Source organism: Hordeum vulgare, chromosome 2H (genome assembly GCF_904849725.1).
Source record: "Hordeum vulgare subsp. vulgare chromosome 2H, MorexV3_pseudomolecules_assembly, whole genome shotgun sequence".
Classification (NCBI taxonomy): Eukaryota; Viridiplantae; Streptophyta; class Magnoliopsida; order Poales; family Poaceae; genus Hordeum; species Hordeum vulgare.
The window spans coordinates 25052424-25066650 of record NC_058519.1 but is presented as its reverse complement, the minus strand read 5'-3'; positions in this window follow the sequence as shown (position 1 = coordinate 25066650).

Genomic DNA, 14227 nt, shown 5'->3' with positions numbered 1-14227 from the left:
ATCCTGTAGTTTGATGGCCCAGGATGGCATGGCAGAAGAGCGGGACTGAGAGGTGGTTCCTCTGTCAGCAGCAGTCTCTGTGTCAGTATCCATGTGCTGAGAGGAAGTTGATGGGTTGGCCCATTTCTCCTTGACGCGAAGCTTGATCGGGTCGTGCACAATGTAGTCAGACTGAGCGTAGAGCACCTCCTCCGGAAAAGCATCTTGCCACTTCTGACGAATATAAGCGAACAGATAGGGCCCGTAGATGGGAACCTTACGCATGATGATGCAGTTCCAGAGCTCCGTGAACATCACATCAGAAATATCAAGAGGGGTAGACTCCTTAGTCATAGCCTCCTCACAAAGCAGTAGCATCTCAACCAAAGAGCCATGAACCTCGTCGAAGTTACCAATGCGAGGGAAGAGGGTGTTGTGAAGGATCCGATGCATGTTGTCCAGATGCTTGGGGAGCACACCCTTCCTCAAATAGAGTTGTTGCAATCTGTCCTTTGCGACGGGCCTATCGGTGGGGGCTGCAGCATGTGGACGCAACCCAAGTGAAGTGTCAGCTCCCTGGAAGTCAACCTTGAGGAATGTCATGAATTCACGCCAGGTACCGGTCATCTTCTGAGTCCCAGACATCCACACCATAGAGCGCTCTTCATCAGGAGAGAAGTGGACCGTGACATAGAACTGAGCAACAACAGTGGGGTCAAAATCTGTCTTCAAAGTGATGATGTCCTTGATGCCCAGTTTGTCAATCAGAGAGAGGGCATCACCAAAATAGTCCAGGTTCCGCTGAAGATGAGCTAGGTCAATCCACTGAACGGGGACATAGTTCTTCTTGAAATGCATGACAATATCACGGTAGATCCTGCACAAATCCTTTGCCCAAACATGGTCAACATCCTTGATCACAACCTTCTCTTTGAGATAATGGTTCTGAGTGCGAAACCGCAGAAAGTCCTTGGGGGACATTGTTCGGACATTGATCCTCTTATCCTTGTTCGCGGTCTTCTTGAAGGACTGCTTTTTGGGTTGCAGACCTGAGGTGGCAGACCCCTCGGGAGCCTCTGGGTTGCGATACTGCTTTGACTGCGTGTCCCGTGGGGGGTTCGAACGGCGAGAACCACCTGTGACACAAAACACACAGCGAAAAGAAGCGAAAAAAGAGTCAAAGGAATGAACTAGAAAAAGGAGAAAAATAAACACTCATTGCCAAGCACATGAAAAGAATGCATAGTGAATCCTCCTCGCGGTAGTACCGCTACCCCTGGCGGTAGTACCGCTGGGGTCCTAGCGGTAGTACCGCTATCCCTGGCGGTAGTACCACTGGGGGTCCTAGCGGTAGTACCGCGGGGGGTCCTAGCGGTAGTACCGCTACCCCTGGCGGTAGTACCGCTGGGGTTTGACTTGCAGATCTGACAGATGAAAATAGACCTCATACATAGGGCTACACGATTTTTACGAGGGGCATGGGCTGTATATGAACACTAAGAACTCCACCCCAGCCCTACTCACATGAGGATCACAGGTATCACCGAAATAAGTAGATGCCTAGGCAAGAGAGAGCAAGTTTTAGATCTAATCCAAACATAGTTCAAGTGCTTGATCTAAAACAAGTAAATCCTAGGGCATGGAAAAATAATCAGCAATGATTCATAGGACCTACACTCCCCTCAAATATCTCCTTCATGCCATCCAAGAACAAGGCACAAGATCAAAGACATGGATCCAATCCCCCAAAGCTCCTAACCCTAGAACAAGAACATCAACCAATAGAAAAAGGGGAGGAGCTTTACCGGGACTCATGGCCCTTGGAGGAGGAAGGATAGGTGGAGCAACCCCTCCAATCCAACGGAGAGAAGGAGCTCCACGAAACGAGATCAAAACAGGGGGATTTCGGGCTAGGGGAGGGAGGAGCCGCGAGTAAGAAGAAAGAGCCTGAGAAAAACGGGCTCCCCCTCCTTTATATAGCCCAAGGGGTACGGGCCAGCGTTAGTACCGCTGCCTGGCGGTAGTACCGCTGGGTTCCTGGCGGTAGTACCACTCCTGTTGGAGCATATATCTCCATATGTGGTTTTGGTACTTGATGACAATTCCTATGGACTAATGGTTGCCTTAAGTTACATTTATAGGATTTGTCCATAGGCACTTCTTGAAGTCCATCTGTTGGGTTCAAGGAGTTTATATGATGACCAAGATGGTATTCAAGGTATTATCCAAAGAATGGTCATAGAGACACATGGTTAATCAAGATCTCAGACAAAGAGTAAATCAAGATGATCAACACACAAAGCATACAAGATGTACCGAGAGGGATCAAGTGATCCCATGGTATGGTAAGCATTGTCCATTATGTGTGTTTGTGTACTAACCCATGGTCTTCGTGAGAGTTCTATGTGGGGGTTAGGTGTGTTTACATGGGCTTGCGTCAAAAGGAAGATCTCATACAACCCATGGAGTATGACGTCAAGATGTGATCATCATCAATGGTTGATCAAGATCTCAGACAAAGAGTAAATCAAGATGATCAACACACAAAGCGTACAAGATGTACCGAGAGGGATCAAGTGATCCCATGGTATGGTAAGCATTGTCCATTACGTGTTTGTGTACTAACCCATGGTCTTCGTGAGAGTTCTATGTGGGGGTTAGGTGTGTTTCCATGGGCTTGCGTCAAAGGGAAGATCTCATACAACCCATGGAGTATGACGTCAAGTTGTGATCGTCATCAAGATTGCGGTGTGCAAGTTCAAGTGGATCAGCATGAAGATAGCATTCTTGAAGCTTGCCGTCCATTATGGTGGCAATGGACTTGTGAAGATATGCTGAAGAGTGGCTCACCCATAGTGAGTATGGGGGAGCAATCAACTAGTCTTCATCAAGCCAACACAATCAAGAAAGGTGGTCCATCTTGAGGAAGCCAAGATCATGATCATCTAGCTCAAGAGGATGAGGTGCAAGGTATAGGTTTGCCCTTGATAGGTTTTCTGGTTAGGATAGATTGTTGTTCTATCAAGGGGGGCTCTCAAGTGAGTAGCTTGATCGTATCGTTCGTTGAGAGCTCAAACCATTTGCATCCTTGCATCATACTTCTTGGTTCTTAGTTGGTGTTTCTCTTTGTGAGTTTTAGAGCTTATGGTCATCTTCATGACAAGCTCGAGTTCATCGAAAACGGAGTCCATATGCATCTACTATGATGTTTTCGATGTTGGAGTTTTTGCCGGTTCTTCATTCATAGAGATCTCACATCTCTATATCTGTTTGGATAGCACTTGTCGTCCTGAATCCAACAAGCTTGGGTTTGCTCGATTCGGAGCTCGTATGCGAAAGTTATGGCTGTTTCAGTGGCGAGCGGTAGTACCGCTGGACCTAGCGGTAGTACCGCTAGAGTTGGCGGTAGTACCGCTGGCCCTAGCGGTAGTACCGCTGGCTCGCGGTAGTACCGCCCCTGGTCAGCGGTAGTACCGCTCCAGGAGCTTAGTACCGCCTGCCTAGCGGTTGTTCGTGGACGGACCTTTTTGCGAAGACTTTCTTGGCGGTGGTAGTGCCTTTGCACTACCAGGGGCCCAGCGGTAGTACCGCTGGGGCCAGCGGTAGTACCGCTGGAGTGCCAGCGGTAGTACCGCTGCAGCCAGCGGTAGTACCGCTGGAGCTCGGGCACAGAGTGGGGGTAACGGTCTGATTCCTTCCCCCACTATATAAAGGGGGTCTTCTTCCCCCTTGGCCTGATCCATCTGTTGAGCTCTTGTTCTATCTCCATTGTTGACATTCTTAGAGCTTGATTACTCTCAATCCCTCCAATGATTCTTGCTTGTTCTTGAGGGAAAAGAGAGAGGAGATCTAGATCCACATCTCCACCAATCACTTTCTCCTCTATGTGAGGGGAACCCCTTGGATCTTGATCTTGGAGTTCTTTGTGAGCTCCTTGTTCTTCCTCTCATATTTCTCCATAGCTTTTGTTGTTGTGGAGGGATTTGAGTGTGAGGGACTTGACCACTTCCTGTGTTCTTGCCATTGCATTAGTTGCATCGGTTGAGTTCTCCACGGTGATACGTGGAAGTGAGAAGTTGAGAAGCTTACTACCTTTGGTACTTAGTACCCTTGATATTGTTCTTCGTGGATGCTTTGGTGTCCTAGAAGCTTGGTGGTGTCTCGGAGCTCAATCAGTGTGGTGTGAAGCTCCGGGAAGCGTCGGGGTCTCCAATTAGGTTGTGGAGATTGCCCCGAGCAATTTGTACGGGTACCGGTAACCGCCCCCAAGGGTTGCCACGTGTACGGGTTCGGTGACCGCCCCCAAGGGTTGCCATTTGTACGGGTTCGGTGACCGCCCTCAAGGGTCCCTTAGTGGAATCACGGCATCTTGCATTGTGCGAGGGCGTGAGGAGATTATGGTGGCCTTAGTGGCATCTTGGGGAGCATTGTGCCTCCACACCGCTCTAACGGAGATTAGCATCCGCAAGGGTGTGAACTTCGGGATACATCATCGTCTCCCCGTGCCTCGGTTATCTCTTACCCGAACCCTTTACTTATGCACTTTACTTTGTGATAGACATATTGTTTATTGTAATATATCTTGCTATCACTTAGTTGTTTATCTTGCTTAGCATAAGTTGTTGGTGCACATAGGTGAGCCTAGTTGTTTGTAGGTTTTGTGCTTGACATATTAAATGTTAGTTTTATTCCGCATTTGTTCAAGCCTAAACCTTAACTATTTTAAAGCGCCTATTCACCCCCCCCCCTCTAGGCGACATCCACGTCCTTTTCAATTGGTATCAGAGCTAGGTCTCTCTTTATCAGGTTTAACCACCTAGAGAGTAAGGATGTCGACTAGGGGTTTAGGATTCACTGACACTCTTAGTTTCGATGGCACAAATTTTGATGTTTGGGTAATTCGCATGCTTAATCACTTTAGGGTCATGGACCCAAATTTAGAGCGAATTGTAGATATGGGTTTTTCTCCTCCAAAGGATTCTCAAAGTATATCTTTAGAGGATGAGAAAAACTCTTATCTCAATGCTCAAGCTTCTAATGTGCTTTTTGATGCTTTGAGCAATGTAGTTATATTTCAACTCATGCCATTCCGGGATGCTCATGAGTTGTGGACAAAGCTTCAAGACAAATATGGTGTGTCCAAGATTTGCAGGGATGATTGTTCTCCCTCCACCTCCGGTCGTGTGGTCTTCTCAACTTCATCTACTTCACCTACATGTGGATTGCCACAAGGTAATGATATGGTGAGTAGTGGTGACCATTGCAATAATGAAAGTGGGTTTATTGTTGATGATCCCTCATCACTATATTATTGCAATGCTTCATCTTTGGGCGTTAACACTTCGAGCACTCTAAATGTTTCACATGCTTGTGTTGATAGTCCGTGCATATCATGTAAAAACTGCCTGTCTAAATCTCATGATGATATGCCTCCTATATCTTGTTGCCATGATAAAAATGTATATATTTCCTCGAGTTGTTGTGCTAACAATGTAGAGGAAATTCATCACTCCATGGAACAAGATGTGGCCTTGAATGATGCTTCAAGGGATCCTACATCATCATCTATTGTGACTCACTTTTGCCTTATGGCTAAGGCTTCAAAGGTATCTCCTACTTTGAATTCCAATATATCTCATGATGATGATGTTCATGATAATGGGGATGAGGATAATGATAAAGAGAGTGATAATATTGCATCCTTAAAAATTAAGGGTGAAATGATTTTTAAATCTCTTTATAAGAATAAACTTGCTTGTTCCAACTTCTTGGAAATCATGTCTATTGCCACTGAGGGCAAGAAATACATTGAGGAGTTGGAAGCTCATCTTGAGGAGCATGAGGCCACCATTGAGACAATGCAAGGTCATGAGCGTGATTACGCTAATGAGATCGCAGAGCTATCTCAAGCTCTTGATAATGAACAAACCACCAAGGAATCTCTTGAGGAAACCTTTGCTCTAGAATTATCTAGATTAAAGGGATCCTATGATAGAGCTCTCGTGGTGGCTAATGATTTTCGAACTAAAAATGAGAAGCTTCAAGTTGCACATGCTAAACTCCTTGAGGACTATGAGCACCTCGGAAATGGCTCAAGGGCTATTAAGAGCTCGCTCATCAAACTCACTGAGTCTCATGCTCAACTTGAAGCTTCATATACTAAAGAGCTTGCCAAGGTGCCTTCTCCTCTTATTGCTATTAATGATGCTTGTGCTACTAACTCTACTTCTTGTGAAGCATCCATTTTAAAGGAGAATGTTGAGCTAAGGGCTCAACTTGAGTTGCTATCTAGCAATTATGGGAAATTGGAAGAAAGCCATGTAATGCTCACAAGATCTCATGATGATCTTCTAGCATCCCATAATGTGCTAAAATTAGCTCATGAGGCTATTACTACCAAGGTAACATCGAGTGAGCCTCATGTGGACATTAGCACTACGTCTAGTCAAAAAGCTATATTGCCATGTGCTAGTCCTTGTAATTCATCTACTCATAATGTTGCTACATCTTGTGATGAATTACTTTCCATGCCTTGTTGCTCTAACAATGAAGCTTATACTTCCTCTAGTACTTGTGTTGATACTAACCATGTAGAGGAAATCAAAGAGCTCAAGGCCCAAGTCACTTCCTTGAAGAAATACTTGGAAAAGAGTCATGAAGGGATGTCCACACTCAACAATGTCTTGTGTGGACAAAAATCCCCGAATGATAAAAATGGACTTGGATTCAACTCCAACAAGAAGAAGAAGTCCAAAAGCTTCAAGAAGAAGGGCCAAGAACAAGTCAAGAATTTGGCCAAGATTATTTGCTTCAAGTGCAAAATTGAAGGGCACCATGTTAGATCTTGTTCACTAAAGAAGAAGCCCCAAAGTCACAAGCAACAAGGGAAGAGGCCACAAGTGCACTCACATACTCAACTACAAGTTGAAGAAAGGCCCCTTCCCAAGAAGACCCAATCCAACACTCCTCATGTTGAGAAATCAAAAGGGAAGAAATTAAAGGGTAGATGTTGCTACTTATGTCGTCAGAAGGGTCACTTCGCTTCTTCTTGCACGAGAGGTAACTTATCCAAGACAATCATTATTGATGATATCTATTCTCTTGGGAAGGATAAGATTGGCAATGTGTTTGCCAAGTTTGTTGGTACTCAAAGTGGTGTCAAGAAAAGTACCATTTGGGTTGCCAAGCCTATTGTGACTAACCTCTTAGGACCCAACGTGGTTGGGGACCAACAAGCTCAAACTTGATCAATAGGTGAACATGGAGGACATTAGAGACTTGGATACATAATGAAGAATTAAGGGGTCTTCATCATTCATATTATCTCAAGCCAAGTCATTTGGATTATCGAGTTTCTATCTTATATCCAATGTGCCTCCTTACGGTAACTTGTACTTAAACTATTTACATTGTTAGTTGCTTGCCCCTTTTGCATGTTGTGGTTTTGTACCTTGCATGTGTTTGTATATGTTGTGCTTCCAACTTGCTTATCTTGAGTAAGCGAATATGTGTATGTTGGTTTGCATATCATGTTCATGTGAGTCTTCTATTGAGCCTTATTACATCTTGTTTGTATCTTTGATTGGCTCTTGTGAGAGATTAATGGATTATTTCATTATGGGGGAGTGATGTGCTTTGCACACCTCACGATCCTATAAACGTGTATGCATGGGGAATACCACTTAGTATTGATATTTCAAGATTATCTAGTTTCTATGTGGTATGTCTTACTCATGAGAAATTCAAATTCTAAATGGTCCATTAATTATCTCTTGTTGGTTTTTCATTTGCCACTTGTTAATATTGTTGGGTTATCACATTATGGGGGAGTAATATGCTATGTGCATATTACAAGCCTAGAGAATGTGTACATTTGAGGTATTGCCACTTAGTGTTGATATTGCAAATTATCTTGTTCCTAGGTGGCATGTTTGCTCTACAAGTGTCATTTGCTTGCGTTTTATGGGTAAAGATGATCTTGGATATATTTGCGATCTACCAATGAGTATCATTTCCAAAATACTTCTTGTCCTTGACAATTTGTATTCCCATCATGTGGTACGAATTGCTAATCGTCTTTACATTGGATTTTGTGTTTCGTTTGTCTTCCTTGCCTCTTGTGGATCTATTTTAACTTGTCTAGTGTTTTTATAGATATAGTGAAAGTGATGATCCCATCTTGTGCATTTTGTATTTAAATGCAAATTCTATATGACGCACAACCCTTGGGGGAGCTATCCTATTTTCTTTAGAACACTCTCTTTATTCGTCCATCAGAAAATCTTTTGGTCCCCATCAAGTGGATGTTGATGGGAGGCAAGTCTTGCTCTTTATGATGCTTTGTGCCATCATGAAAATTTGTCGAGGGTTTGGTTTGTTGGAACCTAGCTCTCTTTTGGGAACTAGATACCTCGTGTTTGTTTTCCTTCAATTGGTATCTTGTTTCCTTTTTTAGTTGGTATGTGTCAATGGATATCTCATGCCTTGTTGAATATTTTAATTGATATCCCTCAAGTGATAGTTTTTCATTTGCTATCTTATTATCACTTGATACCTTGTCTTTTGGTATCTTATCAACTATATGTTGATTGGATTCTTGAAAGCCTTGAGCATGCATATTTACTATATGTATTTCCTTTGGCATGCTTTCTTTCTTTGACCCAATATATAGGGGAAACTTCACCTTGTCATAAAATGGCTAACGTGTGCATGAAATTCAAATTCATATCTATATGCACATATGTATGTGGAGTTTGTCCTATGTATTGTTGGTTTTCTAACTCTTTGGTCCCAATGAGTTTGGGCACCATTTTGTTTGTTTTGTTGTTCCAGGAACAATTGGAGATGCATTGGATGCTCGGCTCACCTATAAGGAAGGTGTTGAGACTATGTTATTATTGGAGCCAAGTTAGGATGATCAAAGAACAACTATCTACTACAGCAATCCAATGTTGTCTCGGTAACAAGTATCTACTTCATGCATTCTTTTCTTGCAAAGGCCTCTGTCTTTTCTTTACAGGGTGCATCATGGCATGAATCTCTTGATTCGTTCTTGTAGTACTTGTTTCCTTTCTCAAAGCATCCTAACGATGATGTCTTATTACTAGTTGGGATGTCTTTGATGTTCGTATGTTGGAAGTTCATATTGTACAATAAGAAAACATTAGGCCATCTGCTATGCTTCCAAGCAAAAGATCTTATTAATATATTTATGACTTCCTTTTGGATATCTAGTTTGTTCCTTCTTGTAACCATTTCGTGTGTACATTCTTCTTTATGGATATATATCATCATGATTGTCTTCTACTTAGAAGCTGTTACACATGAGAGAAGTTACATCTCTAATTGATATCCTCTTTTCTTTTACGTCCACCGTTGCATTTCCTTTTTCAGTTTTTGGTGGCTTCGTGAAAGGATTTGTCTTGAGTGCGTATCTTATTTCCCTACATCTTAATGCACTCTTTGGCCGTGAAGATAATTTTTCCTCATGCCTGTCTTGATGAGGGTTTTGCCATTTCGATTGGTATCCCTCCTCTCTTGACAAGGTTCTTATTTCCTATCTTCACCATGGGTTGTCACAAGCGTTGGTTCTTATTTTGTTTATTAGTAAGCTTGTGAACCCATTTTCTAGTAAGTGTGTGTGGGAATGATATGTCTTGCACTTTGTGTCTCATTTCATCAATACTATGTTGATGAGTAATGTTCATCCTTATCTTAGTCTTCTCAAGTGCCTTGCCATGACTCACACACATTATTTTGGTTGAGCCTAATCTTAAGTTGCTTCTCTTACATATTGCTCAACCACTTGTTTTGTGCAAGAGATTTGCTTATTGTCTCATCTTTCTTCTTGCACCCGTTGTGTGTTTTTATTAATTTTGGGGGAGCAACGATCCTATTTTGTGCACTTGTATCATATACAAAAATCTCTTATTAGTGCACAAATCATGGGGAGCTTCTCTAGTTTTGATAAAACACTCCGTTGCTTTTATCATAATATCTTTTATTCATGTGGTTCGAAGGACCATATGATTGTTTGTTCCATCCGGTATCTTTTGATTGCTTGCCTCTATTTTGGTATGTCCTTGTGGCATACGATTCCTTTATTTGCAATCTTTGGGTCCTCAATATAGTTTGTTTTCCTCCAACTACTTATCATTGTATTTGTGTATTTCTTTGCACTCATTTGCTCAGAAGTACACACTTTTTGGAGGACCACCAAATATATTGGCTTTCTAAACTTTTCGTCCATTTTGGCAATCGATGCCAATGGGGGAGAAGTTTAGAGAGTTTAGTTTACTTTGGATATGTTTAGAGGGGTTTGCTTCTATTGCGTAAGCATCTACATCTTGCACGCATGCATTATTGTTTTGTATGTGTGCGGTTGGTTATGCTTATTTCCCTATATAAACTCTCTTGAAGTAGTTGTCATCAATTACCAAAATGGGGGAGATTGTTGGAGCATATATCTCCATATGTGGTTTTGGTACTTGATAACAATTCCTATGGACTAATGGTTGCCTTAAGTTACATTTATAGGATTTGTCCATAGGCACTTCTTGAAGTCCATCTGTTGGGTTCAAGGAGTTTATATGATGACCAAGATGGTATTCAAGGTATTATCCAAAGAATGGTCATAGAGACACATGGTTGATCAAGATCTCAGACAAAGAGTAAATCAAGATGATCAACACACAAAGCGTACAAGATGTACCGAGAGGGATCAAGTGATCCCATGGTATGGTAAGCATTGTCCATTACGTGTTTGTGTACTAACCCATGGTCTTCGTGAGAGTTCTATGTGGGGGTTAGGTGTGTTTACATGGGCTTGCGTCAAAAGGAAGATCTCATACAACCCATGGAGTATGAAGTCAAGATGTGATCATCATCAATGGTTGATCAAGATCTCAGACAAAGAGTAAATCAAGATGATCAACACACAAAGCGTACAAGATGTACCGAGAGGGATCAAGTGATCCCATGGTATGGTAAGCATTGTCCATTACGTGTTTGTGTACTAACCCATGGTCTTCGTGAGAGTTCTATGTGGGGGTTAGGTGTGTTTCCATGGGCTTGCGTCAAAGGGAAGATCTCATACAACCCATGGAGTATGACGTCAAGTTGTGATCGTCATCAAGATTGCGGTGTGCAAGTTCAAGTGGATCAGCACGAAGATAGCATGCTTGAAGCTTGCCGTCCATTATGGTGGCAATGGACTTGTGAAGATATGCTGAAGAGTGGCTCACCCATAGTGAGTATGGGGGAGTAATCAACTAGTCTTCATCAAGCCAACACAATCAAGAAAGGTGGTCCATCTTGAGGAAGCCAAGATCATGATCATCTAGCTCAAGAGGATGAGGTGCAAGGTATAGGTTTGCCCTTGATAGGTTTTCTGGTTAGGATAGATTGTTGTTCTATCAAGGGGGGCTCTCAAGTGAGTAGCTTGATCGTATCGTTCGTTGAGAGCTCAAACCATTTGCATCCTTGCATCATACTTCTTGGTTCTTAGTTGGTGTTTCTCTTTGTGAGTTTTAGAGCTTATGGTCATCTTCATGACAAGCTCGAGTTCATCGAAAACGGAGTCCATATGCATCTACTATGATGTTTTCGATGTTGGAGTTTTTGCCGGTTCTTCATTCATAGAGATCTCACATCTCTATATCTGTTTGGATAGCCCTTGTCGTCCTTAATCCAACAAGCTTGGGTTTGCTCGATTCGGAGCTCGTATGCGAAAGTTATGGCTGTTTCAGTGGCGAGCGGTAGTACCGCTGGACCTAGCAGTAGTACCACTGGCTCGCGGTAGTACCGCCCCTGGTCAGCGGTAGTACCGCTCCAGGAGCTTAGTACCGCCTGCCTAGCGGTTGTTCGTGGACGGACCTTTTTGCGAAGACTTTCTTGGCGGTGGTAGTGCCTTTGCACTACCAGGGGCCCAGCGGTAGTACCGCTGGGGCCAGCGGTAGTACCGCTGGAGTGCCAGCAGTAGTACCGCTAGCTGGCGGTAGTACCGCTGGAGTGCCAGCGGTAGTACCGCTGCAGCCAGCGGTAGTACCGCTGGAGCTCGGGCAGAGAGTGGGGGTAACGGTCTGATTCCTTCCCCCACTATATAAAGGGGGTCTTATTCCCCCTTGGCCTGATCCATCTGTTGAGCTCTTGTTCTATCTCCATTGTTGACATTCTTAGAGCTTGATTACTCTCAATCCCTCCAATGATTCTTGCTTGTTCTTGAGGGAAAAGAGAGAGGAGATCTAGATCCACATCTCCACCAATCACTTTCTCCTCTATGTGAGGGGAACCCCTTCGATCTTGATCTTGGAGTTCTTTGTGAGCTCCTTGTTCTTCCTCTCATATTTCTCCATAGCTTTTGTTGTTGTGGAGGGATTTGAGTGTGAGGGACTTGACCACTTCGTGTGTTCTTGCCATTGCATTAGTTGCATCGGTTTGAGTTCTCCACGGTGATACGTGGAAGTGACAAGTTGAGAAGCTTACTACCTTTGGTACTTAGTACCCTTGATATTGTTCTTCGTGGATGCTTTGGCGTCCTAGAAGCTTGGTGGTGTCTCGGAGCTCAATCAGTGTGGTGTGAAGCTCCGGGAAGCGTCGGGGTCTCCAATTAGGTTGTGGAGATTGCCCCGAGCAATTTGTACGGGTACCGGTAACCGCCCCCAAGGGTTGCCACGTGTACGGGTTCGGTGACCGCCCCCAAGGGTTGCCATTTGTACGGGTTCGGTGACCGCCCTCAAGGGTCCCTTAGTGGAATCACGGCATCTTGCATTGTGCGAGGGCGTGAGGAGATTACGGTGGCCTTAGTGGCATCTTGGGGAGCATTGTGCCTCCACACCGCTCTAACGGAGATTAGCATCCGCAAGGGTGTGAACTTCGGGATACATCATCGTCTCCCCGTGCCTCGATTATCTCTTACCCGAACCCTTTACTTATGCACTTTACTTTGTGATAGACATATTGTTTATTGTAATATATCTTGCTATCACTTAGTTGTTTATCTTGCTTAGCATAAGTTGTTGGTGCACATAGGTGAGCCTAGTTGTTTGTAGGTTTTGTGCTTGACATATTAAACGTTAGTTTTATTCCGCATTTGTTCAAGCCTAAACCTTAACTATTTTAAAGCGCCTATTCACCCCCCCCCCTCTAGGCGACATCCACGTCCTTTTCAACTCCCCCTGGCGGTAGTACCGCTCCCCCTGAGACAGCCCTAAAAATTTCCTAGTTAGGTCGTGGTAGATTGGGATCCTCGCGGTAGTACCGCTATCCCTCGCGGTAGTACCGCTGGGGTCCTGGCGGTAGTACCGCTACCCCTGGCGGTAGTACCGCTGCAAATGTCACAACGCGGCCTAGGATAAGAGAAGAACTTGGGCAAATGACAAGTAAGTAGAAAAAAATAGATAGCACCTAGAAAAATGTACTGACTCGTCATTGTATATCCTTTCTTCTATACAAAAGAAAGGTGGGTGGGGCGGTGGCCGAGGCCACCTATGTTTGAGACAATGGTATGACACCGCGAAGAATTATCCTTGGGTTCATGACCAATGCTCGTCTTTGAAGCACAAGTGCCATTTGACAATGGCTAAAGTAAAAGACTAGATTGATTTATGCATAATGGGGGGAGGGAAAGTTCATTGAGAGAACAACACTCCCCCTATGTCCATGCCTACATCTAGACCAAGATGTAATGCAAAGTGAGGTGTAACATGCCTAGTTTCAATCCACATTACTTGAATCAATGATATTTAGCTCATGCCTTAACTCTCGGAACCTTGCTTCATCTAGAGGCTTAGTGAAAATATCTGCAAGTTGCTCTTCAGTGTGGATGAAGTGAACCTCAATATCACCTAGCTTGATATGTTCACGAATGAAGTGATGACGAATATCAATATGTTTGGTTTTGCTATGTTGCACTTGGTTGAGGGAAATCTTGATAGCGCTTTGATTGTCACATAGAAGAGGCACTTTGTCACAAGTGACACCGTAATCCTTTAAAGTTTGCCTCATCCATAGCAATTGTGCACAACAACTTGCAGCTGCCACATACTCAGCTTCGGTGGATGATAAGGAGACGCAATTCTGCTTCTTTGACGACCAACTTACCAATGAGCGACCAAGGAATTGGCATCCTCCAGACGTTGACTTCCTCTCCACACAATCTCCTGCCCAATCTGAGTCAGAATAGCCAACTAGATTGAAGTTTGCTCCTTTGGGATACCAGAGGCCAAAGTTTGGGGTATGAGCCAAATAT